Source organism: Cherax quadricarinatus, chromosome 76 (assembly GCF_038502225.1).
Source record: "Cherax quadricarinatus isolate ZL_2023a chromosome 76, ASM3850222v1, whole genome shotgun sequence".
NCBI classification, from domain to species: Eukaryota; Metazoa; Arthropoda; class Malacostraca; order Decapoda; family Parastacidae; genus Cherax; species Cherax quadricarinatus.
This window is the reverse complement of record NC_091367.1, coordinates 5,691,972-5,708,132: the sequence shown is the minus strand read 5'-3', so window position 1 is coordinate 5,708,132 and position 16,161 is coordinate 5,691,972. Positions and strand designations below refer to the sequence as shown.

At 49.3% G+C, this 16,161-nt stretch overlaps 1 protein-coding gene across 4 annotated transcripts in view; it reads left to right on the top strand.

Annotated features, from left to right (window-relative positions):
• The window catches only part of LOC128703627 (thyroid receptor-interacting protein 11), a 210,690-nt gene that overhangs the window by 58,168 nt on the left and 136,361 nt on the right, over positions 1 to 16,161 (top strand). Inside the window, exon 1 of one of the 4 annotated variants that reach the window (XM_053798363.2) lies at positions 13,812 to 14,088. The exons of the other annotated variants lie outside the window; for them this stretch is intronic. The gene's annotated coding sequence lies outside the window, so the exon portion shown is untranslated. Of the gene's footprint in view, positions 1 to 13,811; positions 14,089 to 16,161 lie in introns of those variants that run through there. 4 annotated transcript variants of the gene reach the window in all.

The window sequence follows — 16,161 nt, the reverse complement described above, 5'->3', positions numbered from 1 at the left end:
ACCAGTGTTGCTACACTATGATAGCAAGCTACCCGTGTTGCTACACTATGATAGCAAGCTGCCAGTGTTGCTACACTATGATAGCAAGCTGCCAGTGTTGCTACACTATGATAGCAAGCTACCAGTGTTGCTACACTATGATGGCAAGCTACCAGTGTTGCTACACTATGATAGCAAGCTGCCAGTTTTGCTACACTATGATAAGTTACCAGTGTTGCCACACTGCTCTCTATGATAGCAAGCTACCAGTGTTGCCACACTGCTCTCTGATAGCAAGATACCAGTGTTGCTACACTATGATAACAAACCACCAGTGTTGCTACACTATAAGCTACCAGTGTTGCTACACTATGATAAGCCACGAGTGTTGCTACACTATGATAGCAAGCTACCAGTGTTGCTACACTATGACAGCAAGCTACCAGTGTTGCTACGCTATGATAGCAAGCTACCAGTGTTGCTACACTATGATAACAAGCTACCAGTGTTGCTACCCTATGATAGCAAGCTACAAGTGTTGCTACGCTATGATAGCAAGCTACCAGTGTTGCTACACTATGATAGCAAGCTACCAGTGTTGCTACACTGTGATAGCAAGCTACCAGTGTTGGTACACTGTGATAAGCTACCAGTGTTGCTACACTATTTTCTATTATAGCTATACACTAGGAAAGAATGCCGGCTAGGCTGTACACCTAGCAGTAATTAGGTACCTGGGTGTTAGCTGACTATTGTGGTGAGCATATTAAGGGAGACGAAAGGAGCCCCGTGAAAATAAGCCAGAGTGACCTGGATTACCCTGGGTTACTAACCCATGGGTTTAGTAACAGACTAAAATCAGTTAGACTAAGGTAGGCCTAGTCACAGACAGGGCCGCGGGGGCATTGACCGCCAAAAACCTCTCCAGGTATAAGCTGTGATCCCCTGGGAGCAGGAATGGGCAGGGTAGCATGAGGGATGGAGGAGGAGAAGTCAGAGTTGGGAAAGGTAGGAAGGATATGGATATGGATGGTGCCAAGTACCTTGATATTATGTACTATTTATCCATCCTGTGGATGGTAGTCACACCATAACTGTGGTATGGATGGTAGTTCAACTTCTCACCACAAATTCAATAATTATGGCAGCTTCAAAGGTTTCCTTCACTCTAGGCTGGACTTAGTAGTTGGTCTTAATAAGTGGTAACCAGGGAAGGGTGTGATGGAAGTGTGTGCTAAGTGGTGATGTGGCAAGTGTGAGGGAGTTGGGAGAAGGGGGATGGGGAGGTTTATACCATGTGGTGATGTGGCAAGTGCGAGGGAGTTGGGGGAGAGGGGATGGGGAGGTTTATACCATGTGGTGATGTGGCAAGTGTGAGGGAGTTGGGAGAGGGGGGATGGGGAGGTTTATACCATGTGCAGCTTTATATGATGTGTTTGCCACACTGGATGTGTGAACAATATTTTGCTAACCTGCTATGTATGACAGTGTGAACGTGACAGTATGGTAGTTACACAGTGTGAACGTGACAGTATGGTAGTTACACAGTGTGACCGTGATAGTATGGTAGTTACACAGTGTGAACGTGACAGTATGGTAGTTACACAGTGTGACCGTGATAGTATGGTAGTTACACAGTGTGAACATGGCAGTATGGTAGTTACACAGTGTGACCGTGACAGTATGGTAGTTACACAGTGTGAACATGACAGTATGGTAGTTACACAGTGTGACCGTGACAGTATGGTAGTTACACAGTGTGAACATGACAGTATGGTAGTTACACAGTGTGACCGTAACAGTATGGTAGTTACACAGTGTGACCGTGACAATATGGTAGTTACACAGTGTGAACATGACAGTATGGTAGTTACACAGTGTGACCGTGACAGTATGGTAGTTACACAGTGTGAACATGACAGTATGGTAGTTACACAGTGTGGCCGTGACAGTATGGTAGTTACACAGTGTGACCGTGACAGTATGGTAGTTACACAGTGTGACCGTGACAGTATGGTAGTTACACAGTGTGGCCGTGACAGTATGGTAGTTACACAGTGTGACCGTGACAGTATGGTAGTTACACAGTGTGAACATGACAGTATGGTAGTTACACAGTGTGACCGTGACAGTATGGTAGTTACACAGTGTGAACATGACAGTATGGTAGTTACAGTGTGACCGTGACAGTATGGTAGTTACACAGTGTGACCGTGACAGTATGGTAGTTACACAGTGTGAGCATGACAGTATGGTAGTTACACAGTGTGAACATGGCAGTATGGTAGTTACATAGTGTGACCGTGACAGTATGGTAGTTATACAGCGTGAACATGACAGTATGGTAGTTACACAGTGTGACCGTGACAGTATGGTAGTTACACAGTGTGAACATGACAGTTTGGTAGTTACACAGTGTGAACATGGCAGTATGGTAGTTACACAGTGTGAACGTGACAGTATGGTAGTTACACAGTGTGAACGTGACAGTATGGTAGTTACAGTGTGAACGTAACAGTATGGTAGTTACATTGTGTGAATATGACAGTATGGTAGTTACACAGTGTGAACATGACAGTATGGTAGTTACATTGTGTGAACATGACAGTATGGTAGTTACATTGTGTGAACATGACAGTATGGTAGTTACATTGTGTGAACGTGACAGTATGGTAGTTACATTGTGTGAACGTGACAGTATGGTAGTTACACAGTGTGAACATGACAGTATGATAGTTACATTGTGTGAACATGACAGTATGGTAGTTACATTGTGTGAACATGACAGTATGGTAGTTACACAGTGTGAACATGACAGTATGGTAATTACACAGTGTGAACATGACAGTATGATAGTTACATTGTGTGAACATGACAGTATGATAGTTACATTGTGTGAACATGACAGTATGGTAGTTACACAGTGTGAACATGACAGTATGGTAGTTACATTGTGTGAACATGACAGTATGGTAGTTACACAGTGTGAACGTGACAGTATGGTAGTTATACAGTGTGAACGTGACAATATGGTAGTTACACAGTGTGAACGTTACAGTATGGTAGTTACATTGTGTGAACGTGACAGTATGGTAGTTACACAGTGTGAACAGGACAGTATGGCAGTTACATTGTGTGATAATGACAGTATGGTAGTTACACAGTGTGAACATGACAGTATGGTAGTTACATTGTGTGAACATGACAGTATGATAGTTACACAGTGTGAACATGACAGTATGATAGTTACACAGTGTGAACATGACAGTATGATAGTTACATTGTGTGAACATGACAGTATGATAGTTACACAGTGTGAGCATGACAGTATGATAGTTACACAGTGTGAACATGACAGTATGATAGTTACATTGTGTGAACATGACAGTATGATAGTTACACAGTGTGAACATGACAGTATGATAGTTACACAGTGTGAACATGACAGTATGATAGTTACACTGTGAAAATGACAGTATGGTAGTTACAGTGTGAACATGACAGTATGATAGTTACATTGTGTGAACATGACAGTATGATAGTTACACAGTGTGAACATGACAGTATGATAGTTACATTGTGTGAACATGACAGTATGATAGTTACATTGTGTGAACATGACAGTATGATAGTTACATTGTGTGAACATGGCAGTATGATAGTTACATTGTGTGAACATGACAGTATGATAGTTACATTGTGTGAACATGACAGTATGATAGTGTGTGAACATGACAGTATGGTAGTTACACAGTGTGAACATGACAGTATGATAGTTACATTGTGTGAACATGACAGTATGTTAGTTACATTGTGTGAACATGACAGTATGATAGTTACACAGTGTGAACATGACAGTATGGTAGTTACACAGTGTGAACATGACAGTATGGTAGTTACATTGTGTGAACATGACAGTAAGTTAGTTACATTGTGTGAACATGACAGTATGATAGTTACACAGTGTGAACATGACAGTATGGTAGTTACACAGTGTGAACATGACAGTATGGTAGTTACATTGTGTGAACATGACAGTATGTTACATTGTGTGAACATGACAGTATGATAGTTACATTGTGGGAACATGACAGTATGATGGTTACATTGTGTGAACATGACAGTATGGTAGTTACACAGTGTGAACATGACAGTATGGTAGTTACACAGTGTGAACATGACAGTATGTTAGTTACATTGTGTGAACATGACAGTATGGTAGTTACATTGTGTGAACATGACAGTATGATAGTTACATTGTGTGAACATGACAGTATGGTAGTTACACAGTGTGAACATGACAGTATGGTAGTTACACAGTGTGAACATGACAGTATGGTAGTTACATTGTGTGAACATGACAGTATGGTAGTTACATTGTGTGAACATGACAGTATGGTAGTTACATTGTGTGAACATGACAGCATGATAGTTACATTGTGTGAACATGACAGTATGGTAGTTACACAGTGTGAACATGACAGTATGATAGTTACATTGTGTGAACATGACGGCATGATAGTTACATTGTGTGAATATGACAGTATGATAGTTACACAGTGTGAATATGACAGTCTGATATATTGTGTGAACATGGCAGTATGGTAGTTACACAGTGTGAACATGACAGTCTGATATATTGTGTGAACATGGCAGTATGATAGTTATACAGTGTGAACATGACAGTATGATTGTTACACAATGTGAACATGACAGTATGATAGTTACACAGTATGAACATGACAAACCTGTCATATTCCATCACACTATGCATGTCTTACATTATATGATGGTTTCTGTGTCGTAGAGAAAGGTATGTGTGTGTGTGTGTGTGTGTGTGTGTGTGTGTGTGTGTGTGTGTGTGTGAGAGTGTGTGTGTGTGTGTGTGTGTGTGTGTGTGTGTGTGTGTGTGTGAGAGTGTGTGTGTGTGTGTGTGTGTGTGTGAGAGTGTGTGTGTGTGTGTGTGTGTGTGTGTGAGTGTGTGTGTGTGTGTGTGTGTGTGTGTGTGTGTGTGAGAGTGTGTGTGTGTGTGTGTGTGTGTGTGTGAGTGTGTGTGTGTGTGTGTGTGTGTGTGTGTGTGTGTGTGAGTGTGTGTGTGTGTGTGTGTGTGTGTGTGTGTGTGTGAGTGTGTGTGTGTGTGTGTGTGTGTGTGAGAGTGTGTGTGTGTGTGTGTGTGTGAGAGTGTGTGTGTGTGTGTGTGTGTGTGTGTACTCACCTATTTGTACTCACCTATTTGTGGTTGCAGGGGTCGAGTCCTAGCTCCTGGCCCCGCCTCTTCACCGGTTGCTACTAGGCCCTCTCTCTCCCCGCTCCATGAGCTTTATCAAACCTCGTCTTAAAACTGTGTATGGTTCCTGCCTCCACTACGTCATTTTCTAGGCTATTCCACTGCCTTACAACTCTATGACTGAAGAAATACTTCCTACTATCTCTCTGACTCATTTGTGTCTTCAACTTCCAATTGTGGCCTCTTGTTTCTGTGTCCCCTCCCTGGAACATCCTGTCTTTGTCCACCTTGTCTATTCCACGCAGTATTTTATATGTCGTTATCATGTCTCCCCTGACCCTCCTGTCCTCCAGTGTGGTCAGGCCGATTTCCCTTAATCTTTCCTCATAGGACATTCCCCTTAGCTCTGGAACTAACCTTGTCGCAAACCTTTGTACTTTCTCTAGTTTCTTGACGTGCTTTATCAAGTGCGGGTTCCAAACAGGTGCTGCATACTCCAGTATGGGCCTGACATACACGGTGTACAGTGTCTTGAATGATTCCTTACTAAGGTATCGGAATGCTGTTCTCAGGTTTGCCAGGCGCCCATATGCTGCAGCAGTTATCTGATTGATGTGTGCTTCCGGAGACATGCTCGGTGTTATACTCACCCCAAGATCTTGTGTGTGTGTGTGTGTGTGTGTGTGTGTGTGTGTGTGTGTGTGTGTGTGTGTGTGTGTGTGTGAGAGAGAGTGTGTATGTGTGTGTGAGTGTGTGTGTGTGTGTGTGTGTGTGTGTGTGTGTGTGTATGTGTGTGTGTGTGTGTGTGTGTGTGTGTGTGTGTGAGTGTGTGTGTGTGTGTGTGTGTGTGTATGTATGTGTGTGTGTGTGTGTGTGTGTGTGTGTGTGTGTGTGTGTATGTGTGAGTGTGTGTGTGTGTGTGTGTGTGTGTGTGTGTGTGTATGTGTGAGTGTGTGTGTGTGTGTGTATGTGTGTGTGTGTGTGTGTGTGTGTGTGTATGTGTGTGTGTGTGTGTGTGTGTGTGTGTGTGTGTGTATGTGTGTGAGGTGATATAAATATAATGAAGACAACTTGCTACCATCAATCAAACATCAACTTGCTATCATCAATCAAACATCAACTTGCTATCATCAATCAAACATCAACTTGCTATCATCAATCAAACATCAACTTGCTATCATCAATCAAACATCAACTTGCTATCATCAATCAAACATCAACTTGCTATCATCAATCAAACATCAACTTGCTATCATCAATCAAACATCAACTTGCTACCATCAATCAAACATCAACTTGCTATCATCAATCAAACATCAACTTGCTATCATCAATCAAACATCAACTTGCTACCATCAATCAAACATCAACTTGCTACCATCAATCAAACATCAACTTGCCACCATCAATCAAACATCAACTTGCCACCATCAATCAAACATCAACTTGCTACCATCAATCAAACATCAACTTGCCACCATCAATCAAACATCAACTTGCTACCATCAATCAAACATCAACTTGCTACCATCAATCAAACATCAACTTGCTACCATCAATCAAACATCAACTTGCTACCATCAATCAAACATCAACTTGCTACCATCAATCAAACATCAACTTGCCACCATCAATCAAACATCAACTTGCTACCATCAATCATCAACTTGCTATCATCAATCAAACATCAACTTGCTACCATCAATCAAACATCAACTTGCTACCATCAATCAAACATCAACTTGCTACCATCAATCAAACATCAACGTGCCACCATCAATCAAACATCAACTTGCTACCATCAATCAAACATCAACTTGCTACCATCAATCAAACATCAACTTGCTACCATCAATCAAACATCAACTTGCTACCATCAATCAAACATCAACTTGCCACCATCAATCAAACATCAACTTGCTACCATCAATCAAACATCAACTTGCTACCATCAATCAAACATCAACTTGCTACCATCAATCAAACATCAACTTGCTACCATCAATCAAACATCAACTTGCTACCATCAATCAAACATCAACTTGCCACCATCAATCAAACATCAACTTGCTACCATCAATCAAACATCAACTTGCTACCATCAATCAAACATCAACTTGCTACCATCAATCAGTGACATCAACTTGCTACCATCAATCAGTAACATTGAATATAGTTTGAAGTTTAGAAGAAACCGAACAGTATCTCTGAGTATCTAGTATATAGTGATCATATCTCCCGTTAGCCTTCGCTCGTCCACTAACGTTGCGTCGTGTGCTCACCTGGGTGCTCAAAGGTGGTTCTGCGTACTCGTGCTTTGGTCTAAGTTATATACAGGGGTTGATGAGGTCTTCCAGCGTTGTTACTGCATGCAACAGTTGGGTGTTCATGTGTGTATGTGTGCATGCCTTCTTGTGTGTACGTCCGTTTGTGTGTGTGTGAACGCGCATGTGTGTGCATGAGTGGAGGCGCTATCAGAAAAATTAATCAATAACGAGTGAGGGTCATGGTGGTGGTTGTGGTAGTGGGGGTGGTGGTGGTTGTGGTAGTGGGGTGGTTGTGGTAGTGGAGGTGGTGGTAGTAGGGGTGGTGTTGGTAGTGGGGGTGGTAGTGGTTGTGGTAGTGGGGGTGGTGATGTAGTGGTAGTGGGGGTGGTGGTGTAGTTGTAGTGGGGGGATGGTAGTGGTAGTAGCAGTGACTTGTACTCACTAGAGCGCAGGCGAGAGAGATATATCGTAATCTACACCTGGAAGATTCTGGAGGGACTGGTTCCTAATATGCAAACAGCAATCACTCCATACGAAAGCAAAAGACTTGGCAGGCGATGCAACATACCCCCAGTGACAAGTAGAGGAGTCACTGGTACACTAAGAGAAAATGCAATAAGTGTCCGGGGCCCAAGACTGTTCAACAGCCTCCCACCACCAATAAGGGGCATTACGGGAAGACCCCTGGTTGTCTTCAAGAGGGAGATGGACAGATACCTAAAGACGGTGCCGGATCAGCCGGGCTGTGGCTCTTACGTTGGATTGCGTGCGACCAGTAGTAACAGCCTCGTTCATCAGACCCTAATCCACCGGGAGGCCTGGTCGTGGACCGAACCGCGGGGGCGTTGATCCCCGGAATGCCCTCCAGGTAGCCTCCAGGTAGGGGGTGGTGGTGGTTGTTGTGAAGGTGCTGGTAGTGATGGTTGTTGGTGGTGATTTTTGTGTTGCTGGTTCTGGTTGATGGTGGTGGTGCTTCTAGTTGTTGTTAGTTAAGGTCTTGCTACGTGTAATGGTTGTAGTTGGTAGGTGAGGGGTAGTTGTGCATTTGATAGTTGTTGTTAGTTTTGGTGGGGGTCTGGTTGGTAGTGGGGGTCTAGCTGATAGTGGGGGTCTAGCTGGTAGTGGGGGTCTAGCTGGTAGTGGGGGTCTAGCTGGTGGTGGGGGTCTAGCTGGTGGTGGGGGTCTAGCTGGTGGTGGGGGTCTGGTTGGTAGTGGGGGTCTGGTTGGTAGTGGGGGTCTGGTTGGTAGTGGGGGTCTGGTTGGTAGTGGGGTCAAGCTGGTAGTGGGGGTCTAGCTGGTAGTGGGGGTCTAGCTGGTGGTGGGGGTCTAGCTGGTGGTGGGGGTCTAGCTGGTGGTGGGGGTCTGGTTGGTAGTGGGGGTCTGGTTGGTAGTGGGGGTCTGGTTGGTAGTGGGGTCTAGCTGGTAGTGGGGGTCTAGTTGGTGGTGGGGGTCTAGCTGGTGGTGGGGGTCTAGCTGGTGGTGGGGGTCTAGCTGGTGGTGGGGGTCTGGTTGGTAGTGGGGGTCTGGTTGTTAGTGGGGATCTGGTTGGTAGTGGGGGTCTAGCTGGTAGTGGAGGTCTAGTTGGTGGTGGGGGTCTAGCTGGTGGTGGGGGTCTAGCTGGTAGTGGGGGTCTAGCTGGTGGTGGGGGTCTGGTTGGTAGTGGGGGTCTGGTTGGTAATGGGGGTCTAGCTGGTGGTGGGGGTCTAGCTGGTGGTGGGGGTCTGGTTGGTAGTGGGGGTCTGGTTGGTAGTGGGGGTCTAACTTGTAGTGGGGGTCTAGCTGGTGGTGGGGGTCTGGTTGGTAGTGGGGGTCTGGTTGGTAGTGGGGGTCTAGCTGGTGGTGGGGGTCTGGTTGGTAGTGGGGGTCTGGTTGGTAGTGGGGGTCTAGCTGGTAGTGGGGGTCTAGCTGGTAGTGGGGGTTTAGCTGGTGGTGGGGGTCTGGTTGGTAGTGGGGGTCTGGTTGGAAGTGGGGGGTCTGGTTGGTAGTGGGGGTCTGGTTGGTGGTGGGGGTCTAGCTGGTAGTGGGGGTCTAGCTGGTAGTGGGGGTCTAGCTGGTGGTGGGGGTCTGGTTGGTAGTGGGGGTCTGGTTGGAAGTGGGGGGTCTGGTTGGTAGTGGGGGTCTAGCTGGTGGTGGGGGTCTAGCTGGTGGTGGGGGTCTAGCTGGTGGTGGGGGTCTAGCTGGTAGTGGGGGTCTAGCTGGTGGTGGGGGTCTAGCTGGTAGTGGGGGTCTAGCTGGTGGTGGGGGTCTAGCTGGTAGTGGGGGTCTAGCTGGTAGTGGGGGTCTAGCTGGCAGTGGGGGTCTAGCTGGTGGTGGGGGTCTAGCTGGTGGTGGGGGTCTAGCTGGTAGTGGGGGTCTAGCTGGTGGTGGGGGTCTAGCTGGCAGTGGGGGTCTAGCTGGTAGTGGGGGTCTAGCTGGCAGTGGGGGTCTAGCTGGTGGTGGGGGTCTAGCTGGCAGTGGGGGTCTAGCTGGTGGTGGGGGTCTAGCTGGTAGTGGGGGTCTAGCTGGTGGTGGGGGTCTAGCTGGGAGTGGGGGTCTAGCTGGTGGTGGGGGTCTAGCTGGTAGTGGGGGTCTAGCTGGCAGTGGGGGTCTAGCTGGTGGTGGGGGTCTAGCTGGTGGTGGGGGTCTAGGTGGTGGTGGGGGTCTAGCTGGTAGTGGGGGGCTAGCTGGTGGTGGGGGTCTAGCTGGTGGTGGGGGTCTAGCTGGTAGTGGGGGTCTAGCTGGTGGTGGGGGTCTAGCTGGTGGTGGGGGTCTAGCTGGTAGTGGGGGTCTAGCTGGTGGTGGGGGTCTAGCTGGTGGTGGGGGTCTAGCTGGTGGTGGGGGTCTAGCTGGTAGTGGGGGTCTAGCTGGTGGTGGGGGTCTAGCTGGTGGTGGGGGTCTAGCTGGTGGTGGGGGTCTAGCTGGTAGTGGGGGTCTAGCTGGTGGTGGGGGTCTAGCTGGTAGTGGGGGTCTAGCTGGTGGTGGGGGTCTAGCTGGTAGTGGGGGTCTAGCTGGTGGTGGGGGTCTAGCTGGTAGTGGGGGTCTAGCTGGCAGTGGGGGTCTAGCTGGTGGTGGGGGTCTAGCTGGTGGTGGGGGTCTAGCTGGTGGTGGGGGTCTAGCTGGTAGTGGGGGTCTAGCTGGTGGTGGGGGTCTAGCTGGTGGTGGGGGTCTAGCTGGTAGTGGGGGTCTAGCTGGTTGTGGGGGTCTAGCTGGTGGTGGGGGTCTAGCTGGTGGTGGGGGTCTAGCTGGTAGTGGGGGTCTAGCTGGTGGTGGGGGTCTAGCTGGTGGTGGGGGTCTAGCTGGTGGTGGGGGTCTAGCTGGTAGTGGGGGTCTAGCTGGTGGTGGGGGTCTAGCTGGTAGTGGGGGTCTAGCTGGTGGTGGGGGTCTAGCTGGCAGTGGGGGTCTAGCTGGCAGTGGGGGTCTAGCTGGTGGTGGGGGTCTAGCTGGTAGTGGGGGTCTAGCTGGAAGTGGGGGTCTAGCTGGTAGTGGGGGTCTAGCTGGTGGTGGGGGTCTAGCTGGTGGTGGGGGTCTAGCTGGTGGTGGGGGTCTAGCTGGTAGTGGGGGTCTAGCTGGTGGTGGGGGTCTAGCTGGTAGTGGGGGTCTAGCTGGTGGTGGGGGTCTAGCTGGCAGTGGGGGTCTAGCTGGCAGTGGGGGTCTAGCTGGTGGTGGGGGTCTAGCTGGTAGTGGGGGTCTAGCTGGTGGTGGGGGTCTAGCTGGCAGTGGGGGTCTAGCTGGTGGTGGGGGTCTAGCTGGTGGTGGGGGTCTAGCTGGTAGTGGGGGTCTAGCTGGTGGTGGGGGTCTAGCTGGTAGTGGGGGTCTAGCTGGTAGTGGGGGTCTAGCTGGTGGTGGGGGTCTAGCTGGTGGTGGGGGTCTAGCTGGTAGTGGGGGTCTAGCTGGTGGTGGGGGTCTAGCTGGTAGTGGGGGTCTAGCTGGTGGTGGGGGTCTAGCTGGCAGTGGGGGTCTAGCTGGTGGTGGGGGTCTAGCTGGTAGTGGGGGTCTAGCTGGTGGTGGGGGTCTAGCTGGTTGTGGGGGTCTAGCTGGTGGTGGGGGTCTAGCTGGTGGTGGGGGTCTAGCTGGTAGTGGGGGTCTAGCTGGTGGTGGGGGTCTAGCTGGTAGTGGGGGTCTAGCTGGTGGTGGGGGTCTAGCTGGTAGTGGGGGTCTAGCTGGTGGTGGGGGTCTAGCTGGTAGTGGGGGTCTAGCTGGTGGTGGGGGTCTAGCTGGTAGTGGGGGTCTAGCTGGTGGTGGGGGTCTAGCTGGTAGTGGGGGTCTAGCTGGTGGTGGGGGTCTAGCTGGTAGTGGGGGTCTAGCTGGTGGTGGGGGTCTAGCTGGTAGTGGGGGTCTAGCTGGTGGTGGGGGTCTAGCTGGTAGTGGGGGTCTAGCTGGTGGTGGGGGTCTAGCTGGTAGTGGGGGTCTAGCTGGTGGTGGGGGTCTAGCTGGTGGTGGGGGTCTAGCTGGTAGTGGGGGTCTAGCTGGTGGTGGGGGTCTAGCTGGTAGTGGGGGTCTAGCTGGTGGTGGGGGTCTAGCTGGTGGTGGGGGTCTAGCTGGTAGTGGGGGTCTAGCTGGTGGTGGGGGTCTAGCTGGTAGTGGGGGTCTAGCTGGTGGTGGGGGTCTAGCTGGCAGTGGGGGTCTAGCTGGTGGTGGGGGTCTAGCTGGTAGTGGGGGTCTAGCTGGTAGTGGGGGTCTAGCTGGTGGTGGGGGTCTAGCTGGTAGTGGGGGTCTAGCTGGTGGTGGGGGTCTAGCTGGCAGTGGGGGTCTAGCTGGTGGTGGAGGTCTAGCTGGTAGTGGGGGTCTAGCTGGTGGTGGGGGTCTAGCTTGTAGTGGGGGTCTAGCTGGTGGTGGGGGTCTAGCTGGTAGTGGGGGTCTAGCTGGTGGTGGGGGTCTAGCTGGTGGTGGGGGTCTAGCTGGTGGTGGGGGTCTAGCTGGTGGTGGGGGTCTAGCTGGTAGTAGGGGTCTAGCTGGTGGTGGGGGTCTAGCTGGTGGTGGGGGTCTAGCTGGTGGTGGGGGTCTAGCTGGTAGTGGGGGTCTAGCTGGTGGTGGGGGTCTAGCTGGTGGTGGGGGTCTAGCTGGTGGTGGGGGTCTAGCTGGTGGTGGGGGCGGGTCGTCTCCGCCAACTTCCATGCTTGACGCCAATTCTTATCTCGCCTCCCCTCCCCACTGTCTCCCCTCCCCACTCTCTCCCCTCCCCACTCTCTCCCCTCCCCACTACTCCCCAGCGTCTCCCTGTAGGTGGGTGGTGGGCGTGAGCGTGCAGGTAAGACACGCTAATTAGTGTGGGAATGAACCTATGGGCAAGGTGAAGCTGGCAGTGTGGGAGGGGGAGGAGGAAGAGAAGGGAGGGGGAAGAAAGGGGGGTTAGTCATTTTCAGGGAAGGTGAGAATAAGGTGGTGGGGTGGGTCATGTTCTGGGTGAGTTCGTCACTCGGAGAATGTGAAGAGGAGGAGGAGGAACGTGAGAAAGAAGGGGCACTGTAGCAGGCCTACTGGCCCCATGCTAGGTAGGTCCAACTCACATTCACTCATGTATTTGTCTAACCTATTTTTAAAACTACACAACGTTTTAACTTAATGACGTTGGGAGGAGGCGGAGGAGGAGGAGGAGGAGGAGGAGGAGGAGGAGGCGGAGACGGAGGCGGAGGAGGCGGCGGAAGAGACTTGGGTTAGTAACCCAGGAAGGTTAAAATCCCAGATAACCCAAGAAAGCCAGGCAGTGTGGCTTATTTTCCTCGTGGTTCTTAGGTAATCATTAAGACGCATGTGTAACAGGTATTTTTATTGTTGAAACGTTTCATCCACACAGTAGGCGAAACGTTGGTGATGCAGAGGGACTGATCACCTCAGTTACTATTTCTCCAAGGTTGAGGGACTGATTACATCATCTTAATTTCACTACTACACCTGCTGCCTCTGTATGTGACTGACGAAGTCTACTCTGTGGGCGAAACATCTCAACGATAAAGATAACCAACGGTTGCACATGTGTTTTGGTCAAGATGTCGATATTCTGTAAGATTTTCAACACGGTAATTAGGTCCTACCTATGAGTGCCACCTGGAACAGTCATCACCCAGGTACATACCTGCTGCTAGGTAACAAGGGTAGCAGGTGTTAGGTGGCTTACCCGTGTCTTCCTCCTCGGAGAGGGGAGAAGAGAGTGGAGAAGAGAGGGAAGAAGAAAAAGAAGAGTAGGAAGATAGGGGGGGATTTAGTAGAGGAGTAAGGAATGGATGGGGGAAGGGGGGATGAAGGTGTGGAGAGTAGATGGGAGGGAAGACGAGGTGGGAGGGGTATGGGAGGGAAGAAGGGAAGGGGGAGGGGAGGAGAGACTTTGGATAGCGTGTGACGGTGTGAGCATGCAACAGTTGACTGCTATCCTCCCCTTAGCTAACATCTCCACCTTAAGACACCGCCACTACCACCATCACCACCATCACCACCATCACCACCATTACCAGCCCACACTTCTCATGGCTGCCATCACCACCACCACCACCACCAGGTGTTGGTGATGCTGGTGCCACCACCTCCACTGCTTCCCCCTCGTGTTAGCGCAGGTGTGGCATGTTGGAGGCGAGAGTGGTGGGGAGGGAATGGTAGGGGGGGTTGGGGGTGATAGAACCATCGCCGATAGTCTGACTATTGGTAAGTACCTAACTAGTATACAAATGTTTTCATGTACACATTTTGTTTACACTAACATACACTTTCTCGTGTGTGCGTGTGAATGTGTACGGTCGTGTTGGTGCGTGTACACTCTTGTGTTCATGTGTATACACTTTTGTGTTCATATGTGTACACACTCGGGTGAATTTGCATACGTTGGTTACGTTATTTCTCAACGGGTATATGGACCTCTGGGGTTGACATGAAACACTCCTGGAGTAACAACTCTTCACGTGTACATCAAGCTGTGTAAGCAAAAATGGCGATGAAGCATATTGTGAATTGTCACAGAGCTGAGGCGTCCACACACATACGAACTGTATATTGGATTGGAAATTGTATAATGGAGGTCGTGTGCGCAGTGTAACGAGGAACTGGAAGAAACTAGTGAGGGAGCTGGTGCTATCTCCTAGAGTTGCGTCTCTCTCTCTCTCTCTCTCTCTCTCTCTCTCTCTCTCTCTCTCTCTCTCTCTCTCTCTCTCTCTCTCTCTCTCTCTCTCTCTCTCTCTCTCTCTCTCTCTCTCACTATTAGAAAACGGAGTATGGAGGGTCTTTCACTAAGGTATTTGAGGTAGTAGATCGTGATTAGAATGTGACTTTGTGTGTATGGACTAGAGTAGGGCCTGTGGTAGGGTTCCACACAGGAGACTGGCGAAAAAGGTGTCGACGAATAGGAGAAATTTTCCCCTGGATCGAGGCATGGTTGATCTACAGCATGGGTAAGAGAGTATGCATAAATAGGGAGAAATCAGGATGGGGACGCGTCACGAGTTTCACAGGGGTGAGTGTTGGGGGCCCCTTGTTATTCACAATATACATGAATTAAACACATGTGCAACATCTGGGTATCTATTATAGACGTTTTGCCATCTGGTGGCTTGATAATGGCCGTGTATTGATAAAGGCAGTGGAGGGCGCAACGTCTAGAAATAAAGATACCCAGATATTGCTGTACATGTCTTAATTCGTTATCTTGTCGATATTGTGTATCATTCATGGACGTAAAACTGGTGTTGTGACTTACGAAATTGTAATGACAAACCATAACACGGGCGGAGATAGAACACTCTGATCGCGGGTTCTATCCCCACCCGTGGCATGGTCTGGTGTTGTGTTCCGGTCGTCAGCCCCGCCAGGGTGCACAAACTGAAGCAGCGCTCACAGGTGGTAGAGCACACAGTACGCTCCTAGGTGCAGCATATCACACAAGCTCTTCTTGAGTCGTAAAAAGAAGATCTGTTGAAAGTAAGGAAGAAGGTTTGGAGGTAGATACCATACGCAGTTTCAAGAGTAAGTATATGTAAAGCTAATGAAGAAGCAGACAGTCTTAGAAGCTAGAGCTATCATTCAACTCCCCCGTGATTGTTTTGCATGTGTGTCTGTGTTGAAATGTTGTTAGTCTGGTAACGCTGACCGTTGTTAATAATGTTATTAGTCTGTGGTAATAATGCTGACGTAGTTTTATGACAGGACGACGCTAGGAAGATTGTGTCACCTTTACGTCCTTTGGTTTGTTCTGCTGCCTTTGTTCTGTGTTCTTGTGTGTTCTGCTGCCTTTGTTCTGTGTTCTTGTGTGTTCTGTTGCCTTTGTTGTGTGTTCTGCTGCGTTTGTTGTATGTTCCTGTGTGTTTTGCTGCCTTTGTGTGTTCTTATGTGTTCTGCTGCCTTTGTTGTGTGTTTTGCTGCCTTTGTGTGTTCTTATGTGTTCTGCTGCCTTTGTTGTGTGTTCTGCTGCCTTTGTTGTGTGTTCTGCTGCCTTTGTTGTGTGTTCTGCTGCCTTTGTTGTGTGTTCTGCTGCCTTTGTTGTGTGTTCTGCTGCCTTTGTTGTGTGTTCTGCTGCCTTTGTTGTGTGTTCCACTGCCTTTGTGTATAAATATTTTTCCCCTGTGTTGTTTGTTGTGTGTTCTTTCCCCTGTGTTGTATGTTCTTTCTCCTGTGTGTGATGGTTTAATTATCTCAGTGTAGTGTTACATTCACTAGTTTGCCAGCATGTATGTGCTGCCTAGTTTGTGATAGACTACTAACCGGCTAGTCTTCGACTACTATGGCTAC